The following is a 9,267-nucleotide window of genomic DNA, read 5'->3' as shown; positions in this document are numbered from 1 at the left end:
TTGCCTCTAGGGCCAACGTCAGCAATTTTGCCACGTACAAATCACAGAAGCTCAGTTTACTTGGCAGCGCTGAGTTGTCTTCTGGTGCTGGGGCGGGGAAGAGGCAGGGGACGGGCTGTGGGTTTATGAATTATTTAAACTCTTGCGCCATCTAGTGGTACCTTTTTAAAAAAGCCTCTCAATCATATAAGATAAAAGCAGATAATCTATTTAACTTCCTATTTCAAATTCCAGCTGCATGTATAATTAAAAGCATGTAGCTGTGTTAAGGCGAATATAAAAGCAACATCTTTCCCCTAAGGACGACTGATGTTATATTCCTCCTTAACACGTGTTTAAATATTTCTTGCAGATAACATAACTCTTGATTTTATCTTCTTAAGTAAAATATTCTTAGTTGCAGAAGAGTTAGCTTTCAGAGAAGAGAAAAAAAGAACAGTTTGTGCACAAAATAATATTTATTCTTCGTTTGAAAGGTCAAATGTTCTTTTTAAAAGTATGACTTTTAAGAGAAGCTGTATTGGTATTCTGAAGAGTAAGAATATCCACTGCATAGAAAGAGCAGTGACAGTGGCATTGCTTATTTTTTCCATGTAAAACTGCTGATGTGCCTTGCATCTGCTCTGGAGAGATTCCAAGGAACAGTCAGCCATAAGGAGTCAATGCATTATCTAGCTTCTGCTGCTCAGGGAATTCAGCTTAGATATTGTGAGATTTTTTAAAAACAAAACAAAACCCACCCTGAATTTCTTGTATTTTTTCTAGATTTTTAGCCTGTAGGCTGCACTCGTTTCACACTTCCAAGCTTTTCTCAGGATGCAGGGGAGTGGGAATATTTTCTTTTAAAATTAATGCTGAGTCTCAGACGTGATTCCAGTAGCAGAGACTCTAAGCAAAGCACTAAAAATAGCGAGAGTCATGATAAAATTGCAAGAGCAGGAAGTGTTGCCTCTGAGAGGAGTGGGGAGGAATCTCAATTTGCATGCATTCATTAACTTGGCGTCTGAAGTTAAGCTGCTTTTTCTAGGGTGCTGCTTCTTTCTTTGCTGTAAGAATTATAAAAACTTCACAAACCACCTCCTGGCTGAATGCTCTAAGGTAGTTTATAACCATTACAATAACTTGTTATTTACAATCCATTATCACAGATCTAACATGTAATTCAGATTATTTATAATGGCTTTGTTTTTTGCAGGTAGACTGAAGCTGTATGCATGCTTAATTTTTTGTATAAAATGTCATGGATGCTAATCTCTGGTTAATGGTAATGATCTGGAGCATGTTGGAAAGATATCTGCATCCTGGGCACAATGATCTCACTGAAATTGGTGATTGTGCTGCTTGATCTCCATTGTAATACCTATGGCTTTAAAAGATGCTGTAAGAGTACTTCTGCATAGAGAGTACTGGCTTTGTATCTGGCAAGAAGATTCTACTTACATGCAGCTAATTATGCCCACGCTCTTTTAATTATCATTTAAATATAAAAGCTTTGTAATTGCTGCCAGGTGTAATGCAAATAAAGTGCATTACATCTCAGTTTGAAGGAAGGAGGCTACAAGGCAGCTCATAAATCTACAAAACAGTGTGAAAGGAGATAGGAAAACAAACTTGATGGGCAACTTGGTTTGGAGGTTTGTTCCACCCAGAGTCCTTAGACAGACTAAGGACTGAGCCAGGTCCTTTCTAGCTGTGAATTGGAATAGTTTGTTATGATACCTTCTCTCTCAAGTTAACAGGTAGTGTGAATCTAACAGCTGTACCGTAGAAAGGAAATACCCTTGGAAGTGGAAATGGCTGTTCCCAAGGCTATGATACTTGATAGTGAAAGAAATATGTCTCATCATCTTTACCATTAGAGCTGGATGGTTAGTAAGTGCAGAAAGAAACTTTTCTGGTTTTAATGAATAGAAACTTCTGCTCCTGAACAAACCCAGAATTTAAGTTTTTGAGTAGTGATTTGTGTGGTATCTATAGGGAGAGAGGTAAGTTTTCTCACTTTATACATTTGTTGTTAACAAAGAAAGCATCTTTACTTCTGTCCAACGTAATACATGACCTTTCACATTCTGATTTTACTGTATCACACTTTAAAGGTGGTTCCCATCAATATTTTGATGGTCTTTTTAAAATTCAGTTTAATTTGTTACAGTTTTCTTTTGTGCTCTCATTTTGCTCAGTAATTCCATACTCCTGTTGACTTGTTTGTTGTTGTACATAAAATGCTATAATTCATCTTAAATTTCACTAAGATTCTGACACTGAAATATGAAGAAGACATTGTGTCAGTAATGGAATTTTCCTGTTTGCCATATTTTAGTCTTTCCTAGACAGTAGTGCAGCAGCATGTTGGTGGTAAGGTTTTCAAGGGAGCTTAAGACTTTTCCTGCAGGTTCATCCTTGTGTTAGTACATTGAGAAATTCTGAAGTAAATAATAATCACAGTCCCTTCCACATATCAGAATTAGTTTGTGGAAATGCTCTTTTATATATTGCTGAACTGCTTGGTTATACCTGTTATTTTATTGTGTTTATTTCAATGAAATACAAACAAGGTCAAAGTGAAATCTAAGAACCAACCACTTTCTAAATCTCAAAGTAATCCACACGTAGAGTGTCAAAATTATCTTCAGTGTTCTTGAGCAATGATTAACTTACATAAGCAGCTGATAAAATTGTCCATGCTTCCCTTTTCATTCCTCTTGGTACTAATTTGGAATTTGAATGTTTAAATTATTTGGATGTTTAAATTATTTAGTTTAATGTTATTTGAGTGTTTAAACAGATGAAAATCCTGTTGTAGTCTAGAAAAATTTCTAGCTGTTGTAGTTTTGAAGCAGTTCTTGAAAATAAGACGGTGCCTCTCTCCTAACATGATGTCTAGTTTTAGTAAAGTTCAACTCCTTATACAAGTAATGTCTGGTATCACAGATACCTAAACAGTCCTTTTACTTGCATTTTTTTTTGATGAACTGGAATACTCTGCCCATTTCATTATTTTATTTATTATTTTTAAAATCTTTATTCCAACACTTAAATAACGTTGACTAAATCCATTAGCTGGTTAGTGGCATCCTTGTTCCTGAAATAACATGACAATCTATTTTCAATAGATTCCCAGCTACATAAATGGTTTGAGGAAGTAACCAAAATTGTACATTCTCTTTCCCAGGGACTTCAGGGGAGGGAGCAAGGGAAGCTAGGATTGCAAATACTCCTGATATTATTTGAGGATTAATATTTTTAATATTATGAATTCTTATATAGTTTTTAGGAATCAAGTGATCCTAACAGTAAAACTATGTTATTGAGTACAGGAATGAAGCAAACAAAGATTTACTATAACCATGGTTTTGCTTCCAGAAGTGCCCAGCATTGTATATCATTTTCTTGTCCTTTATTTCTGCCATTTTCAGAGTTAAATGTGCGCTTCTGCTTGTGATGGCAACCCCATAGCAACACCATCTGTTTATTCAAATTGATGTTTCCTTATAAGTGAAATGTGGTAGTTAAATATAGCTTGACAATTACCTGACATTTTCAGAGTTTAAGTTGTTTTTCACTGCAGCATAGTAAAAAAGCAAAACTGGAATTAATTTGGTTGTCAGACACTAACTGTATTGTAAATAATATTTTACAAAACCAAATACTTCAATTTTCTGTGAAGAAATGCTCTTCTCTCTCACATTCACCCATTCACCCATGACTTGCTTACTGTGGGTGGCTGTATGATCTAGATCATTGAGTAAGGACTGAGAGTGGGAAGTATAAATTCATAAATGTCAAAGTGCCTAGACCAGCTTTGGTTTGCTTTGGAAAACACATACCATACTCTAATATGTCATAGACTCAGTTTTACCCTCTCACATTTCTTTGGATGAATGAGAACTGTGTTCATGTTACAGTTGTAGCTTTGCCCATTTGTAGGTGTAAGTTCACAAATGTCAAAGGATATCAATCAGCATGAGAGTAAATTTTTAGATCCCACCACTTCTTAAATTATAGCTGTGCGTAGGAGTTGATTTAGGACTACTAGTCCTGAAAGAAGTACCATAATTTCTAGGTACTTTTTTACTCTAGGGTTTACTTTTTTGGTTGGTTGGGTGGGTTCTCTCTTTAAGAATACAGTGTATTTCGGAGGCCTGCTTGCACACAGGAGTCCATATCGCTGTGTTTAATCTGTCAGAGACAGCCACAGATGCTTAATAGAAATGTGTAATAGAAATACCTGTCCCAGCTGAGTTCCAGTCTCTGCCAAAACACATGGCAAGATAAACTGGTATAACCTTTAAATGATTAATGAAAAAATAATCTGGTATAGTCATCTTGAATAAATGACAGAACAGCCTTAATCATAGCCACAAGTGCAGTTATTCTGTTTGAGCAGGAAAGTAAAAATACCACAAATATCAAGCACATCAGTCTTGGATTTGAATGTGTTTTGCTTCTGTTTAGTGCACGACTCAAAATGTGAATGTGACTATTCTTCTCATTTCTACAGACTTCAGCATTGTAGGGAACAAAGCAAGAGGAAAGAGAAAACAGGATAATTCCTTCTAAACCCTACTACTCTGTGGCAAGCAGAGTGGCATTACTGAGAGTTGTTCCTGTCTCTGTTCCTTTTGTTGAAGCTTTAGAGATACCATAAATTGTTAAAACCTGCTATCACAACAGCACAAACGCTGCCAGTGACAGCCAGTGGGGGCTTTTCTACTTGTCCTACTTAGTCTTAGGTATATGGAAGAGCCAGGGGAGAAGGCTGTAATGAAACTGTAAAACTTCAGTTCATCAACATGAAAGGAAAGGAGATTAAAATGAAATAAGAGGCATGAGTCATCAAATTGACATGCACCACTGGATTTAGCAGTCACTATTGGTAGGGTTTCTGCAGGAAAACCTGCGGTATTTTTGGCTATTGCTGTCAATAGCTGTCAGAAGAGTTGGACTGAGCAAAATGAGATAAAAAGGAAGACTGTAATACAGAAGGGAAGTTTTGAAAAGCAACATATCTGCTTAATTAATTGCAGCCTACTTATATATTCATTAACTGCTACTATGAGTCAATCTTTCTTTGCTTCACATTTCCATTCTGAAGGTAGAAGATACAGAGCAAAGCAACTGTTCTCCAGCCACTTCCCAATAGTGTTTTACATTTTGTCACATTTTTATACCTTTCACTTAAGTAATAAAGTATAATTTTGAGAAGAAAGTTCCTAAGTGAGAAACAGGACTGGTGTTTATACAAGAAGACTGTGCTATAGTTGAGATTCATGCAGTCATAATCTGAAAGTACTTTTAAATAAGCAACTATCCATTTATAAGCAACATAATTAGAACTAGAATTCTCTGTGTGTGAAATAAGACTGGCAAACCTGTAAACTTTTAAAGTTGAGGAATGTATTTATTCCTCCTCCCACTCCCCCAATGTTGAAATAATTGACTCTAAAGCTTGTGCTAATTTTTTAGTTTTTTGCAACTTCAAGCTACTTTAAAAAAAGGAAAATTTATTAAAAAATGTAGATATTCTGTCATGGTTTGTGCCAGATTGAGTTAAAGTTCATATAACACTTTAGTCTGACTTAGAAGTTGTAACACAGGCTTTTCACATGAAATAAGGAAAATACCATTTTACTAACTTGGTTTGGATAAAGTTCTCTCTTCCATCTTCTTTTCTTCAAATACAGTGTTTCTTGCCAGTTGTTTGTTATTCTCTTGCAAAACGTGATTAAGCAGCTAGCATAGTATCCCAGAAAGGTCTGTATAATAGTCACGAGCCACTTACCTTTTAAAATACTTTTCTTCAATACCAGTGGCTTGTTTACTTTGTATTTGCTGCTGTTGGGTTCCCTCACAGTGTTTTCAGCTGAGCCATCCTTCGAGATGACACAGGACTTTTCCTGGCTTGTTACAGAGCAGCATGTGCCTGGAGCAATCCAAACTGACAGAACACCGTTGTTCGTTCTTTCTTTCTTCTGCTTCACGGAAGTCTTTAATCCTGGCAGAGAGCTGTAGCTCTGATAAATCATTCTCAGAGCTCTAGTAGTTGTCCTTGCTGAACATGAAATGTCCTGGATGGTGTTGCTTCAGGGGGCTGAATCTTAGCCCACATAATATTGAGAGAAAGCGCAGGATAAATGGAAGAGTCTGTTCCTTTTTGGTGTTTTCTTATGCAGAAGCAGGTGGAAGTGTTCCCTTTATGGCCCAGTAGTTTCCTCCCATTGCACAGCCCTACAAAATGGCCTCTGTTCCCTTCAGAAGTGCCTATTTGTTATGGTTATGGTCCTGGTCAAGGCAGTTCTTACAGTGAGACCCTCCCCAGTTAGAGCTTTACTTCAGGTCACATCAGTGAAGTCCTTCTGAATGACTTTCCTCTTCACTGAGCGCAGACAGGGCTGGTGGCAGTCAGCACAAACCCAGCACTGCAGCCCATGGGAGAGGAAGCACCTTGCATTTGCCTGTGGGAATTGCCGCTGGGAAATACCTTTGACACTCTGTGGGCTGAAATACTCCGTTTCTGTGAGGTGCCTCACAGTACACCCTAGAAAATTATAGGAAAAAGGAGTTTGAAGATTGCTGCTTCAAAAGTATTGACTAGAGACCTTAAAGAAGGCCTGCAAAGGCAGGATTACTTAATCACAGAATTGAAGATTTAACAATTTTGTATTTATTCAGTAGGTGACAGTAAATCTCTGACCTACTAGATTGAGACTGATCAGACTGCATGTCTGGTAAGGTTGGGTTGGAGTCGTAATGGTGAAGAGCAAGGAAAAGAACCTGGCAGTGCTAAATTCAGGTCATTGCAAAGACCCAGCCAACAAAGGGTTCTCAGGTCAAGAGACCTGCGTGGTCCCCACTCCAAGGGCAAAAAGAGCAACATAAACAGCAGAAAACGCTTGTCTTCTAGGAAGAGTAGAGAGCTCTGCTCTTGCTGATGAGGTAAGTGGAAATAAAAGCAATTTACTGTCTGGAAATTTGCTATTTGTTTGTATTAATATCTCAGTAAAGAGGCTGAAGTGACCATGAAGTGCTACTTGTCCAAAGCAGAGCTGCCCATACACATCTGAAGGCTGTATTTTCTTTTTATTTTCATTTTAATTTGCAGTTAAGAAATAGAAAAGGGATGGGGGGAAGTCTGATGCATTTAAAATTAATTCCAGGCAGTTCAATTCCTTGGGCTTCAAGTGAATACATATTTTTTTCTAGAATGTTTACAAGGGGTTTTGTGCTATTGTATATCTTTCCTCTTGTTGATACTTACAACAAAATTTACCTTGAAGCAGTTGCTTTGAAATCTGATCTGAACTGCCTGGTATTGGCAGAGTTCTGTCTCTCTAATGGTTATATATATGGGTCTAATTATCCACTTTAAAACTCAAACCTCATTTTGATGAGGTAGCTTTATGATTTCTCCTATTTTTCTTTAGTTTAAACACGAAGACATGGCCACCCTTGCTGATAACAAGGATTAGGATAAATGTGTTATATTGACTTTTTAAGATCACTGAGTCACGTGGATATATATATTGAAATTGTTCTTTTTGCACCTGGACTTTGGCTTCTGTACAGTTCTTGCAAAATGAGTGCCCTTGGTTTAATGGTAGGTTTACTGTGTGCTGTGTATACATATGTAGATGGATGAGGTTTCTTTTCTATTCCTACCTTCACCACAGCAAAAAAGAAGGAAATTTCAGGTTGTTAAAGCCTAATGCTCACCTCAGTGTGATATGTAGGGGCTTTTTGCACACAGTGCAAAGGTAGGTCTGCTGAAGTAACTGTTTGTCTTTCCACAATTTGAATATCTCACTAGAAAGTTGTGTCTAAAAATATAAAAACACCATAAATTGCTGGAATTAATTCATTATTAGGATCTATTTCAGATTGGAATAGTGATGAAAGGAACTATTATCTAAATTTTACTCCTTCGTGATTTACTGCAGAGAACAAACTCCCTGTAGGGATATCACACTGCTTCTGGTTTATGGGCATGAGATACACAGCAAATGGAAGTGGCCCATAGGAAGCTCACAGGGGATCTGCTAGAGATAATTAGTGCATCTGTTTTCTCTTCCCAAATTCATCTGTGGTACTAAACTAGCTGATGATTCTGTTTTGCTTGATAATTGTGAGGAAGGTTGTTTGACTCATGAAAAGTTCATTCCTCATTAAGACAAGTAAATTCATGTTGTACTGAGAAATGTGATGCAGATAGTAGGAAACAGATTGCTATGAAATACTGTTGCTTCCTAATGCTTTGCCCTGAATGAAGGCTTATAAAATGTGTGAGCTGGAGTGAGTGCAGAGGGAGGTTTTTGAGAAACTGCGCAGCTGCCTTACCTGGGAGGCTGAATTTTTTTGAGATGATGAGCTGTAATAGGTGAATACTGTTTCACTGACTCTTAAAAAGTTTCATTTAATGAGTCAGAATTAATTCCATGCAAATCTGATTTCTCCCTTGCTCTTTTTCTAGCTGTCAGAGAGGAGGAGGAAGAACATTTTATAAAACATTTTTTGCTTTAAGAGTAGAATTTCAGATGAGTTACATAATATCCATGAAAAGTGAGAGTGACATGTACTATTGACCTTCACAGTCATCTGATGATTGTTTTACAGCCATTTCAATTTTGTCTTCTTAGTATCATTAAATTCTAGAGAACTAAGTCTAGTCAAGATTTAACCACTGCTTTAACTAAATTTAAAATGTGGTTTTGAAAAAGCTTTTGATGTTTTAATCCTGAATGTATTTTCAGAATAGAGAAAGCTCATAGCTCTATTTCCCATCTCAAAGAATATATTCTTTAAGCCTCTCTTTCTTGAGAATACATTCCCTTGGATGCCTGTCTTAAACCACTCCTCTTGTAAATAATATCTGGGTTTGATTCTATCTTGATCACAGCATTCCTGAAAGTGTGTCAGTTTATATAATCACAGAATATCCTGAGTTGGAAGGGACTCGCAAGGATCACTGAAGTTCAGCTCCCGGCCCTGCACAGGGCACCCCAACAATCCCACCCTGTGCCTGAGAGCGTTGGACTCAGGCTGGTGCTGTAACCACTGCCCTGGGGAGCCTGTTCCAGTGCCCAAGCACCCTCTGGGGGAAGAACCTTTCCCTAATATCCAACCTAAACCTCCCCTGACACAACTTCAGGCCCTTCCCTCAGGCCCTGTCCTGGTCACCACAGAGCAGAGATCAGGGCCTGCCCCTCCGCTTCCCCTCACAAGGAAGTTGTACCTGTAGTGAGGGCTCCCCTCCGTCTCCTCCAGGCCAAA

The 9,267-nt window shown here is 37.7% G+C and overlaps 1 protein-coding gene across 1 annotated transcript in view; it reads left to right on the top strand.

The window, feature by feature from the left end:
• Positions 1-1,025: 1,025 nt before the first annotated feature.
• OTUD7A (OTU deubiquitinase 7A) overlaps positions 1,026-9,267 on the top strand; it is a 128,868-nt gene continuing 120,626 nt past the window's right edge. The window contains exon 1 of the mRNA XM_042039166.1: positions 1,026-1,098. The gene's annotated coding sequence lies outside the window, so the exon portion shown is untranslated. The remainder of the gene's footprint in view (positions 1,099-9,267) is intronic.

This window comes from Corvus kubaryi, unplaced genomic scaffold (genome assembly GCF_017639235.1).
Source record: "Corvus kubaryi isolate FWS band 111438036 unplaced genomic scaffold, C.kubaryi_AGA036_p1.0 37394, whole genome shotgun sequence".
Classification (NCBI taxonomy): Eukaryota; Metazoa; Chordata; class Aves; order Passeriformes; family Corvidae; genus Corvus; species Corvus kubaryi.
This window is presented reverse-complemented; position numbering and strand designations above follow the sequence as displayed.